Source organism: Apteryx mantelli, unplaced genomic scaffold (assembly GCF_036417845.1).
Source record: "Apteryx mantelli isolate bAptMan1 unplaced genomic scaffold, bAptMan1.hap1 HAP1_SCAFFOLD_111, whole genome shotgun sequence".
Classification (NCBI taxonomy): Eukaryota; Metazoa; Chordata; class Aves; order Apterygiformes; family Apterygidae; genus Apteryx; species Apteryx mantelli.
The window spans coordinates 293,065-307,544 of record NW_027118468.1 but is presented as its reverse complement, the minus strand read 5'-3'; positions in this window follow the sequence as shown (position 1 = coordinate 307,544).

Genomic DNA, 14,480 nt, shown 5'->3' with positions numbered 1-14,480 from the left:
ACAGAAATTGATGGGGAAGAGAAACAATTATTGGTAGATACTGGGGCAACTTATTCTGTTTTAAATACTTGTTTAGGAAAGATAGGAGATACGATGATAACTGTGGTAGGAGCTACAGGAAAAACAGAGCAACGGCCCTTTCTGCGGCCATTGCATCTAAATTTTAGGGGTAAAGAATTAGATCATGAATTTCTCTATGTACCGGATTGTCCTACATCTTTGTTAGGACGAGATTTATTGTCAAGATTTAATGCTAAAATAATATTTGAAAATGGAAAAGCTAAGTTGCAGATACCTGAGGAAGAAATAGCTAGAATATTTATAGTAAAAGAAATAGCTAATACAACAATACCAATAGAGGTAGAAAACGCTGTAGTACCATGGGTATGGGAGACACAAGTACCGGGATTAGCGAAAGCAGCAAAACCTGTCATAGTAGAATTGAAAGAAGGTGTCCAACCGGTAAGAGTTAGACAATATCCTATACAGTTAGAAGCTAGGAAAGGGGTAGCACCATTAATTGCAAAATTTTTGATGCACAATGTGTTAGAAGAATGTGAATCTGAATATAATACACCAATATTTCCTATAAGAAAACCTAACGGAGATTATAGGTTAGTTCAAGATTTAAGAGCTGTAAACGAAATAGTTAAAGATATACATCCAGTAGTAGCAAATCCTTATACATTGTTAACATCTGTGGCAGAACAATTTAGATACTTTTCTGTAATTGATTTAAAAGATGCTTTCTTCTGCATCCCATTGGCATTACAAAGTAGGAAATTATTTGCGTTTGAATGGGAAAATCCGGATACAGGACGAAAACGACAGCTGACCTGGACCAGGTTACCACAAGGCTTCAAAAACAGTCCTACAATGTTTGGGAATCAGCTGGCACGAGAACTGGAGGATTGGAAGGAGCAAGGATATTTTCAATTACCATCAAAAGCATACTTATTGTTGCAATATGTGGATGACATTTTCGTGGCGACAGAAAGGTATGAAAACTGCATTACTGTTACAGTTGCGTTATTAAATTTACTGGGACAGAGCGGTTATCGAGTTTCTAAGGAAAAAGCCCAAATTGCCCGGGAAAAAGTGATATATCTGGGATGTGAAATTTCCCAAGGACAAAGACGGTTGGGGGTGAATAGAATACAAGCGATTTGTGCCATCCCTGAACCTAGAAATTTGCACGAGTTACGAACTTTTCTAGGAATGACAGGGTGGTGCAGACTCTGGATTTTGAATTATGGACTGTTAGCCAAACCACTGTATGCAGCTTTAAAAGAGCCACAATTAGTTTGGAGTTTAGAGTGTAAAAGGGCTTTTCAAGACTTAAAACAGGCTCTGCAAGAAGCCCCAGCATTAGGATTGCCTGATTTGACAAAAACATTTCAACTCTTTGTACATGAGCGGCAACGACTAGCGCTTGGAGTTTTAACTCAACGAATTGGATCATGGAAGAGACCGGTGGGCTATTTTTCCAAGCAGTTGGATACGGTAAGTGCCGGATGGCCTTCTTGCCTCCGAGCAGTGGCTGCTACTGTAATGTTAGTCCAAGAAGCTAGAAAATTGACATTGGGAACAAAAATGGAAGTATTTGTGCCCCACATGGTGATTGCAGTTTTGGAACAAAAGGGGGGTCATTGGTTGTCATCCGGTAGAATGTTGAAATATCAAGCAATATTGAGAGAACAGGATGATATATTTTTAAAGATAACAACATGTTTGAATCCCGCTGAATTTTTAGGTAGCAAAATAGAGGAAGGCGAGCTGGAACATGATTGTATTGAGGTGATCGAACAAACTTACGCCAGTAGGGTAGATCTGAAAGATATTCCCCTTGTAAATCCTAATTTTATAGCTAAAATAGTACAGGAAATTAGTGAAATGCTTGGAATTAGCTGGGATTTACATACACCATGGAGGCCACAATCTAGTGGAAAGGTAGAAAGGATGAATCAAACATTAAAAGGACAAATTAAAAAGATATGCCAGGAAGCTCAAATCCAATGGCCACAGGCATTGCCCCTTGCTTTATTGAGAATTCGTATAAAACCTAGAGAAGGGTTGTCTGTAAGTCCCTATGAAATTCTGTACGGTAAGCCATATACTGCACCAACGAAGGGAATGGGAAGTGCAGATTTACACCTCCAAGGAGATCAAGATGTTTATAGTTATATAATTTCTTTAAGCAGATTACTCACAGCCTTACGTGCCGCGATCATCTGGAATCGCCCTTTGCCGTTGGAGAATCAACCAGGAGACCAAGCGTATGTTCGAAATTGGCAAACGGAGCCTTTAAAGGAACAGTGGCATGGACTTTATTTGGTACTATTGATAACATTTACCGCTGTGAAAGTAGCAGGAATTGATAATTGGATTCATTATACCAGAGTGAAGAAGGTACCATCACAATGGGGGGTAAAAATGATCACTCCTACAAAACTGAGATTTACATCTTGGTAATACTATGCTGGGTAGGATTAAGTAATGGTTTCGCTCAAATAATACATACATATGCTACTGTACATATGGAAGAACGAATGGATGTAAATTTGACTTGTGATTTTGTTGGAGATATGAGAAGTTCAATCCAAGACATTAGTTGCTATTGGCAGAAGAATGAGTCCAAATTGTCAACTGGGTTTACAATCCGATGGGATAGTGATACACGAAGGGGTACTATGATTTTATCATTGCGAAATGTAAGTAAGACAGATGTAGGAAACTACACCTGTATTGTTTGGATTAAAGAGAGTTTTGATTATGGAAAAAGGGCATTAGAGGTTACTGCAAAATCAGAACCTATGCAGAAAAGAAACAGAGCCAGGAGAGAGTTAAAAGATTTGGAAAAAGACGAAATGCAACCAATACAAATAATCCAGGCGCCACAACAGGAAACACAAGAAAATCTAATGCAAAAGAAAGTTAGCTGAAAAACACCCAGTCTAGAACTGTACAAAAGTATACACTTGTGACACCCCGAAAGTGAAGTTACCTTTCCACCTGTGGTCCTTGCATTAAGGACAGGTTGTGCCTGTAGAGGAATTAAATACTCCATGAGTGAACCTGTAATACAATTCGGAGTGAGAATAGATTGTAGAACTACGATCAGGAGCACAGGAAATTTAGTTTGGGTTACAAGTGATGGACAATGGACGACTCACCTCCCCTTGGATGGGTTGGTGACTGAAATAACTTTAGGGTTACCAACTCTCTGCCCAATTTGGAAGAAAGCGCCATTTAAGGGTAGATTAGAAAATTTATGGATAATGAAGAGAGAAATAAAGGATGATGATGATTGGCAAGAACCATCATCCGGTGTGAAGTTAGGTTGGGCTTTAGAATCATTGTTTGCTCCAATTAGTACTTATCGGAATAGAGAAATGTTGTACCGGTTGTTAGGACAAACGGAAAGGCTAGCAAGAGTGACTAAAGAAGGATTTAAGGAAATAAACTTACAATTACAGGCAACCACAAAAATGACCCTGCAAAATAGAATGGCATTAGATATGCTGTTGCTAAAAGAACATGGAGTATGTGGTTATTTACGAGATAAGATTGATCATTGTTGTGTACATATTCCGAATGTTACAGCCGCGGCAGAACGTGATTTGTCTCAGCTAACGCAAATTGAACGTGCAACTGAGGAAGAAAGAGAAGAAAGTGCCCATAATTGGGTGGCTGCTTTAGCAAAGTCATTTGGATTGAACATCTCTGGTTGGGTAGCATCTTTAATTCAATGGTGTATAATAATTATAATTATTATGTTAGCTATTATGGGAGTGTTGCGTTTGATTCAAAATATTGTTAATAAGGAACGGCAACACTTGGGGAAAATTTTAAAAGCTGTTACCAGGAAGAATCATGAACTTCCCCCGAGATATGAAGACATTGGAAATAATTCATTGCAGCTACAATCACCAGTTTGAGACGGTCCAAAGAATATGGAAATCTGCGGAACTGATGATGAAAATCCTTGCAGTCTGGAAGACTTGAAGTATTTTCAAAGGGGGGAATTGTTACATTATATTGATTAGAATAGGTTATACTTGGTAGACAAGATGAAGGTATAATTGCAGGTGTTGGGTACAGTACAATCTGATGAAGTGGGTACAGTACAATCTGATGAAGTGGGTACAGTACAATCTGATGAAGTGGGTACAGTACAATCTGATGAAGTGGGTACAGCACAATCTGATGAACTAGGTAAATGATAAGCAAATCTTGGCAACAGTAACTGAAGAAACTATAAATGGGAAACAATCATGTAGCTTAGCAATTCTGTTGATTATGTTATGTAACCGAACACTATAAATATTAACCAAGTTAAACGGGGATTTGGGATTCTCAGCTTTGGACATGAGTCCCTGAGACCCCGGGCCCTGAATAAAGCACCGCATATAACTGCTTTCGTAGTTATGTGTTTCTTTACGGGCAACAGTTTTCTGGCGACCCAGATGGGACTTCGGGAGTAGTGTTGACGGTTCGCTTTCCGATTTTGTTCCGTGCCGGCACCGAGGAATTCTCGGGGAGCCATCGGCTGCGCCCGCTCTGCGCTGCTCCTGACGTCCCAAAGTGGTAAGCCCGAAGGTGCTTTATTGTAATATTTGGTCGGGTGCCTGCCTAATAAGACGTGACGGCGATTCACGCAAGGTTGGGCTAACGAGCTCGAGGTCTGGTCTGTGGAAGCCTAGGCGCTGGCCGTCAGACGGAGCGAAAGCCCCGCAGGTCCAGCACTCACGGACATACGTGGCTGTCTCGTGAGTTTGGTTTGGTCTTTTGTTTCCCATCAGAGGCTATCTTTCCGTTTTCTACCCCGTAGATTTAGTGTGTGTGTGTGTGTGGAGTGAATGTGTAAGACCATGGTAATACCGGATAATTCTCCGTTAGGATGTTTATTAAAGCATTGGAAAAGTGCGGGATATTTTCAGAGTATGAGTAAAAGTCGATTTATAGATTATTGTACGAATTGGTGGCCACAATATGAGTATGATGGACCCCGGTGGCCTGAACACGGAAGTTTAGATCCGGGTGTTATAGGTCCATTAATGAGATATTGTTAAGAACTTGAAAAATGGGATGAAGTACCATATGTTGATCTATTTTATGATATACGTAATCATCCAGATATGCAGAGAGAATGTGGAATGTTGTTGGTACATCCCGAAAAAAAGATAAAACAAAATGTGGAGGATGTGTAGGTAATAAGAAGTGTATGACTTGTTTGGCAATACAAAATTCAATAAGAGAGCCAGAGGATGTATCACTTTTAGCATCACCGACGGCCCCTGTGATGTCCGATATAGATGCAGGGGACGATAGTGATACTGATAGTATTAAGGCGGTAAAACCGTCAGAATCAATTAATACTGGAGCGATCCAGATTAAGTTAACACCGAAGGGTTCGCCAGGGCATTCATCATGCCCAAGACAAGCGCAACGAACCCCAATTGCACAGAGAACAAGACAAGGGAGGAAGGAACAAGAGCAAAACAGTAAAGTATTATTAGCCCCTTTACGAGAGGCAATTTCGGGGCCTGATAAAGTATATGGGAAAGTTCCTTTTTCCCCAGGAGATTTAGTAATTTGGAAGCAATCAGCTGGAAAGTGTACAATAATAGGGAAAAAAAAACAAACCACAAAGAGAAATCAGGCAGGATTATTAGCAATGTTACAACGAGTAAATCAAGGAATAAGAGGCAGAAGTAGAGGACGAGGTCGAGGAGGATACAGGGTAGGAGGCATGCGGGGAATACCTCAAAATCAGCTAGGGATAAATCAGTGTGCGTTTTGCAGACAACAGGGACATTGGAAAAATGAGTGCCCAGTGAAAATGAATTTGGCCCAGCAGACTTCAGTAGGAGGAACACCAATGGCAGAAACAATGATGTTAGGACATTTGGGGCAACATAGTAGCTGACTAAGTGATGGATTAAAAGTGACAACAGAAATTGATGGGGAAGAGAAACAATTATTGGTAGATACTGGGGCAACTTATTCTGTTTTAAATACTTGTTTAGGAAAGATAGGAGATACGATGATAACTGTGGTAGGAGCTACAGGAAAAACAGAGCAACGGCCCTTTCTGCGGCCATTGCATCTAAATTTTAGGGGTAAAGAATTAGATCATGAATTTCTCTATGTACCGGATTGTCCTACATCTTTGTTAGGACGAGATTTATTGTCAAGATTTAATGCTAAAATAATATTTGAAAATGGAAAAGCTAAGTTGCAGATACCTGAGGAAGAAATAGCTAGAATATTTATAGTAAAAGAAATAGCTAATACAACAATACCAATAGAGGTAGAAAACGCTGTAGTACCATGGGTATGGGAGACACAAGTACCGGGATTAGCGAAAGCAGCAAAACCTGTCATAGTAGAATTGAAAGAAGGTGTCCAACCGGTAAGAGTTAGACAATATCCTATACAGTTAGAAGCTAGGAAAGGGGTAGCACCATTAATTGCAAAATTTTTGATGCACAATGTGTTAGAAGAATGTGAATCTGAATATAATACACCGATATTTCCTATAAGAAAACCTAACGGAGATTATAGGTTAGTTCAAGATTTAAGAGCTGTAAACGAAATAGTTAAAGATATACATCCAGTAGTAGCAAATCCTTATACATTGTTAACATCTGTGGCAGAACAATTTAGATACTTTTCTGTAATTGATTTAAAAGATGCTTTCTTCTGCATCCCATTGGCATTACAAAGTAGGAAATTATTTGCGTTTGAATGGGAAAATCCGGATACAGGACGAAAACGACAGCTGACCTGGACCAGGTTACCACAAGGCTTCAAAAACAGTCCTACAATGTTTGGGAATCAGCTGGCACGAGAACTGGAGGATTGGAAGGAGCAAGGATATTTTCAATTACCATCAAAAGCATACTTATTGTTGCAATATGTGGATGACATTTTCGTGGCGACAGAAAGGTATGAAAACTGCATTACTGTTACAGTTGCGTTATTAAATTTACTGGGACAGAGCGGTTATCGAGTTTCTAAGGAAAAAGCCCAAATTGCCCGGGAAAAAGTGATATATCTGGGATGTGAAATTTCCCAAGGACAAAGACGGTTGGGGGTGAATAGAATACAAGCGATTTGTGCCATCCCTGAACCTAGAAATTTGCACGAGTTACGAACTTTTCTAGGAATGACAGGGTGGTGCAGACTCTGGATTTTGAATTATGGACTGTTAGCCAAACCACTGTATGCAGCTTTAAAAGAGCCACAATTAGTTTGGAGTTTAGAGTGTAAAAGGGCTTTTCAAGACTTAAAACAGGCTCTGCAAGAAGCCCCAGCATTAGGATTGCCTGATTTGACAAAAACATTTCAACTCTTTGTACATGAGCGGCAACGACTAGCGCTTGGAGTTTTAACTCAACGAATTGGATCATGGAAGAGACCGGTGGGCTATTTTTCCAAGCAGTTGGATACGGTAAGTGCCGGATGGCCTTCTTGCCTCCGAGCAGTGGCTGCTACTGTAATGTTAGTCCAAGAAGCTAGAAAATTGACATTGGGAACAAAAATGGAAGTATTTGTGCCCCACATGGTGATTGCAGTTTTGGAACAAAAGGGGGGTCATTGGTTGTCATCCGGTAGAATGTTGAAATATCAAGCAATATTGAGAGAACAGGATGATATATTTTTAAAGATAACAACATGTTTGAATCCCGCTGAATTTTTAGGTAGCAAAATAGAGGAAGGCGAGCTGGAACATGATTGTATTGAGGTGATCGAACAAACTTACGCCAGTAGGGTAGATCTGAAAGATATTCCCCTTGTAAATCCTAATTTTATAGCTAAAATAGTACAGGAAATTAGTGAAATGCTTGGAATTAGCTGGGATTTACATACACCATGGAGGCCACAATCTAGTGGAAAGGTAGAAAGGATGAATCAAACATTAAAAGGACAAATTAAAAAGATATGCCAGGAAGCTCAAATCCAATGGCCACAGGCATTGCCCCTTGCTTTATTGAGAATTCGTATAAAACCTAGAGAAGGGTTGTCTGTAAGTCCCTATGAAATTCTGTACGGTAAGCCATATACTGCACCAACGAAGGGAATGGGAAGTGCAGATTTACACCTCCAAGGAGATCAAGATGTTTATAGTTATATAATTTCTTTAAGCAGATTACTCACAGCCTTACGTGCCGCGATCATCTGGAATCGCCCTTTGCCGTTGGAGAATCAACCAGGAGACCAAGCGTATGTTCGAAATTGGCAAACGGAGCCTTTAAAGGAACAGTGGCATGGACTTTATTTGGTACTATTGATAACATTTACCGCTGTGAAAGTAGCAGGAATTGATAATTGGATTCATTATACCAGAGTGAAGAAGGTACCATCACAATGGGGGGTAAAAATGATCACTCCTACAAAACTGAGATTTACATCTTGGTAATACTATGCTGGGTAGGATTAAGTAATGGTTTCGCTCAAATAATACATACATATGCTACTGTACATATGGAAGAACGAATGGATGTAAATTTGACTTGTGATTTTGTTGGAGATATGAGAAGTTCAATCCAAGACATTAGTTGCTATTGGCAGAAGAATGAGTCCAAATTGTCAACTGGGTTTACAATCCGATGGGATAGTGATACACGAAGGGGTACTATGATTTTATCATTGCGAAATGTAAGTAAGACAGATGTAGGAAACTACACCTGTATTGTTTGGATTAAAGAGAGTTTTGATTATGGAAAAAGGGCATTAGAGGTTACTGCAAAATCAGAACCTATGCAGAAAAGAAACAGAGCCAGGAGAGAGTTAAAAGATTTGGAAAAAGACGAAATGCAACCAATACAAATAATCCAGGCGCCACAACAGGAAACACAAGAAAATCTAATGCAAAAGAAAGTTAGCTGAAAAACACCCAGTCTAGAACTGTACAAAAGTATACACTTGTGACACCCCGAAAGTGAAGTTACCTTTCCACCTGTGGTCCTTGCATTAAGGACAGGTTGTGCCTGTAGAGGAATTAAATACTCCATGAGTGAACCTGTAATACAATTCGGAGTGAGAATAGATTGTAGAACTACGATCAGGAGCACAGGAAATTTAGTTTGGGTTACAAGTGATGGACAATGGACGACTCACCTCCCCTTGGATGGGTTGGTGACTGAAATAACTTTAGGGTTACCAACTCTCTGCCCAATTTGGAAGAAAGCGCCATTTAAGGGTAGATTAGAAAATTTATGGATAATGAAGAGAGAAATAAAGGATGATGATGATTGGCAAGAACCATCATCCGGTGTGAAGTTAGGTTGGGCTTTAGAATCATTGTTTGCTCCAATTAGTACTTATCGGAATAGAGAAATGTTGTACCGGTTGTTAGGACAAACGGAAAGGCTAGCAAGAGTGACTAAAGAAGGATTTAAGGAAATAAACTTACAATTACAGGCAACCACAAAAATGACCCTGCAAAATAGAATGGCATTAGATATGCTGTTGCTAAAAGAACATGGAGTATGTGGTTATTTACGAGATAAGATTGATCATTGTTGTGTACATATTCCGAATGTTACAGCCGCGGCAGAACGTGATTTGTCTCAGCTAACGCAAATTGAACGTGCAACTGAGGAAGAAAGAGAAGAAAGTGCCCATAATTGGGTGGCTGCTTTAGCAAAGTCATTTGGATTGAACATCTCTGGTTGGGTAGCATCTTTAATTCAATGGTGTATAATAATTATAATTATTATGTTAGCTATTATGGGAGTGTTGCGTTTGATTCAAAATATTGTTAATAAGGAACGGCAACACTTGGGGAAAATTTTAAAAGCTGTTACCAGGAAGAATCATGAACTTCCCCCGAGATATGAAGACATTGGAAATAATTCATTGCAGCTACAATCACCAGTTTGAGACGGTCCAAAGAATATGGAAATCTGCGGAACTGATGATGAAAATCCTTGCAGTCTGGAAGACTTGAAGTATTTTCAAAGGGGGGAATTGTTACATTATATTGATTAGAATAGGTTATACTTGGTAGACAAGATGAAGGTATAATTGCAGGTGTTGGGTACAGTACAATCTGATGAAGTGGGTACAGTACAATCTGATGAAGTGGGTACAGTACAATCTGATGAAGTGGGTACAGTACAATCTGATGAAGTGGGTACAGCACAATCTGATGAACTAGGTAAATGATAAGCAAATCTTGGCAACAGTAACTGAAGAAACTATAAATGGGAAACAATCATGTAGCTTAGCAATTCTGTTGATTATGTTATGTAACCGAACACTATAAATATTAACCAAGTTAAACGGGGATTTGGGATTCTCAGCTTTGGACATGAGTCCCTGAGACCCCGGGCCCTGAATAAAGCACCGCATATAACTGCTTTCGTAGTTATGTGTTTCTTTACGGGCAACAGTTTTCTGGCGACCCAGATGGGACTTCGGGAGTAGTGTTGACGGTTCGCTTTCCGATTTTGTTCCGTGCCGGCACCGAGGAATTCTCGGGGAGCCATCGGCTGCGCCCGCTCTGCGCTGCTCCTGACGTCCCAAAGTGGTAAGCCCGAAGGTGCTTTATTGTAATATTTGGTCGGGTGCCTGCCTAATAAGACGTGACGGCGATTCACGCAAGGTTGGGCTAACGAGCTCGAGGTCTGGTCTGTGGAAGCCTAGGCGCTGGCCGTCAGACGGAGCGAAAGCCCCGCAGGTCCAGCACTCACGGACATACGTGGCTGTCTCGTGAGTTTGGTTTGGTCTTTTGTTTCCCATCAGAGGCTATCTTTCCGTTTTCTACCCCGTAGATTTAGTGTGTGTGTGTGTGTGGAGTGAATGTGTAAGACCATGGTAATACCGGATAATTCTCCGTTAGGATGTTTATTAAAGCATTGGAAAAGTGCGGGATATTTTCAGAGTATGAGTAAAAGTCGATTTATAGATTATTGTACGAATTGGTGGCCACAATATGAGTATGATGGACCCCGGTGGCCTGAACACGGAAGTTTAGATCCGGGTGTTATAGGTCCATTAATGAGATATTGTTAAGAACTTGAAAAATGGGATGAAGTACCATATGTTGATCTATTTTATGATATACGTAATCATCCAGATATGCAGAGAGAATGTGGAATGTTGTTGGTACATCCCGAAAAAAAGATAAAACAAAATGTGGAGGATGTGTAGGTAATAAGAAGTGTATGACTTGTTTGGCAATACAAAATTCAATAAGAGAGCCAGAGGATGTATCACTTTTAGCATCACCGACGGCCCCTGTGATGTCCGATATAGATGCAGGGGACGATAGTGATACTGATAGTATTAAGGCGGTAAAACCGTCAGAATCAATTAATACTGGAGCGATCCAGATTAAGTTAACACCGAAGGGTTCGCCAGGGCATTCATCATGCCCAAGACAAGCGCAACGAACCCCAATTGCACAGAGAACAAGACAAGGGAGGAAGGAACAAGAGCAAAACAGTAAAGTATTATTAGCCCCTTTACGAGAGGCAATTTCGGGGCCTGATAAAGTATATGGGAAAGTTCCTTTTTCCCCAGGAGATTTAGTAATTTGGAAGCAATCAGCTGGAAAGTGTACAATAATAGGGAAAAAAAAACAAACCACAAAGAGAAATCAGGCAGGATTATTAGCAATGTTACAACGAGTAAATCAAGGAATAAGAGGCAGAAGTAGAGGACGAGGTCGAGGAGGATACAGGGTAGGAGGCATGCGGGGAATACCTCAAAATCAGCTAGGGATAAATCAGTGTGCGTTTTGCAGACAACAGGGACATTGGAAAAATGAGTGCCCAGTGAAAATGAATTTGGCCCAGCAGACTTCAGTAGGAGGAACACCAATGGCAGAAACAATGATGTTAGGACATTTGGGGCAACATAGTAGCTGACTAAGTGATGGATTAAAAGTGACAACAGAAATTGATGGGGAAGAGAAACAATTATTGGTAGATACTGGGGCAACTTATTCTGTTTTAAATACTTGTTTAGGAAAGATAGGAGATACGATGATAACTGTGGTAGGAGCTACAGGAAAAACAGAGCAACGGCCCTTTCTGCGGCCATTGCATCTAAATTTTAGGGGTAAAGAATTAGATCATGAATTTCTCTATGTACCGGATTGTCCTACATCTTTGTTAGGACGAGATTTATTGTCAAGATTTAATGCTAAAATAATATTTGAAAATGGAAAAGCTAAGTTGCAGATACCTGAGGAAGAAATAGCTAGAATATTTATAGTAAAAGAAATAGCTAATACAACAATACCAATAGAGGTAGAAAACGCTGTAGTACCATGGGTATGGGAGACACAAGTACCGGGATTAGCGAAAGCAGCAAAACCTGTCATAGTAGAATTGAAAGAAGGTGTCCAACCGGTAAGAGTTAGACAATATCCTATACAGTTAGAAGCTAGGAAAGGGGTAGCACCATTAATTGCAAAATTTTTGATGCACAATGTGTTAGAAGAATGTGAATCTGAATATAATACACCGATATTTCCTATAAGAAAACCTAACGGAGATTATAGGTTAGTTCAAGATTTAAGAGCTGTAAACGAAATAGTTAAAGATATACATCCAGTAGTAGCAAATCCTTATACATTGTTAACATCTGTGGCAGAACAATTTAGATACTTTTCTGTAATTGATTTAAAAGATGCTTTCTTCTGCATCCCATTGGCATTACAAAGTAGGAAATTATTTGCGTTTGAATGGGAAAATCCGGATACAGGACGAAAACGACAGCTGACCTGGACCAGGTTACCACAAGGCTTCAAAAACAGTCCTACAATGTTTGGGAATCAGCTGGCACGAGAACTGGAGGATTGGAAGGAGCAAGGATATTTTCAATTACCATCAAAAGCATACTTATTGTTGCAATATGTGGATGACATTTTCGTGGCGACAGAAAGGTATGAAAACTGCATTACTGTTACAGTTGCGTTATTAAATTTACTGGGACAGAGCGGTTATCGAGTTTCTAAGGAAAAAGCCCAAATTGCCCGGGAAAAAGTGATATATCTGGGATGTGAAATTTCCCAAGGACAAAGACGGTTGGGGGTGAATAGAATACAAGCGATTTGTGCCATCCCTGAACCTAGAAATTTGCACGAGTTACGAACTTTTCTAGGAATGACAGGGTGGTGCAGACTCTGGATTTTGAATTATGGACTGTTAGCCAAACCACTGTATGCAGCTTTAAAAGAGCCACAATTAGTTTGGAGTTTAGAGTGTAAAAGGGCTTTTCAAGACTTAAAACAGGCTCTGCAAGAAGCCCCAGCATTAGGATTGCCTGATTTGACAAAAACATTTCAACTCTTTGTACATGAGCGGCAACGACTAGCGCTTGGAGTTTTAACTCAACGAATTGGATCATGGAAGAGACCGGTGGGCTATTTTTCCAAGCAGTTGGATACGGTAAGTGCCGGATGGCCTTCTTGCCTCCGAGCAGTGGCTGCTACTGTAATGTTAGTCCAAGAAGCTAGAAAATTGACATTGGGAACAAAAATGGAAGTATTTGTGCCCCACATGGTGATTGCAGTTTTGGAACAAAAGGGGGGTCATTGGTTGTCATCCGGTAGAATGTTGAAATATCAAGCAATATTGAGAGAACAGGATGATATATTTTTAAAGATAACAACATGTTTGAATCCCGCTGAATTTTTAGGTAGCAAAATAGAGGAAGGCGAGCTGGAACATGATTGTATTGAGGTGATCGAACAAACTTACGCCAGTAGGGTAGATCTGAAAGATATTCCCCTTGTAAATCCTAATTTTATAGCTAAAATAGTACAGGAAATTAGTGAAATGCTTGGAATTAGCTGGGATTTACATACACCATGGAGGCCACAATCTAGTGGAAAGGTAGAAAGGATGAATCAAACATTAAAAGGACAAATTAAAAAGATATGCCAGGAAGCTCAAATCCAATGGCCACAGGCATTGCCCCTTGCTTTATTGAGAATTCGTATAAAACCTAGAGAAGGGTTGTCTGTAAGTCCCTATGAAATTCTGTACGGTAAGCCATATACTGCACCAACGAAGGGAATGGGAAGTGCAGATTTACACCTCCAAGGAGATCAAGATGTTTATAGTTATATAATTTCTTTAAGCAGATTACTCACAGCCTTACGTGCCGCGATCATCTGGAATCGCCCTTTGCCGTTGGAGAATCAACCAGGAGACCAAGCGTATTCGAAATTGGCAAACGGAGCCTTTAAAGGAACAGTGGCATGGACTTTATTTGGTACTATTGATAACATTTACCGCTGTGAAAGTAGCAGGAATTGATAATTGGATTCATTATACCAGAGTGAAGAAGGTACCATCACAATGGGGGGTAAAAATGATCACTCCTACAAAACTGAGATTTACATCTTGGTAATACTATGCTGGGTAGGATTAAGTAATGGTTTCGCTCAAATAATACATACATATGCTACTGTACATATGGAAGAACGAATGGATGTAAATTTGACTTGTGATTTT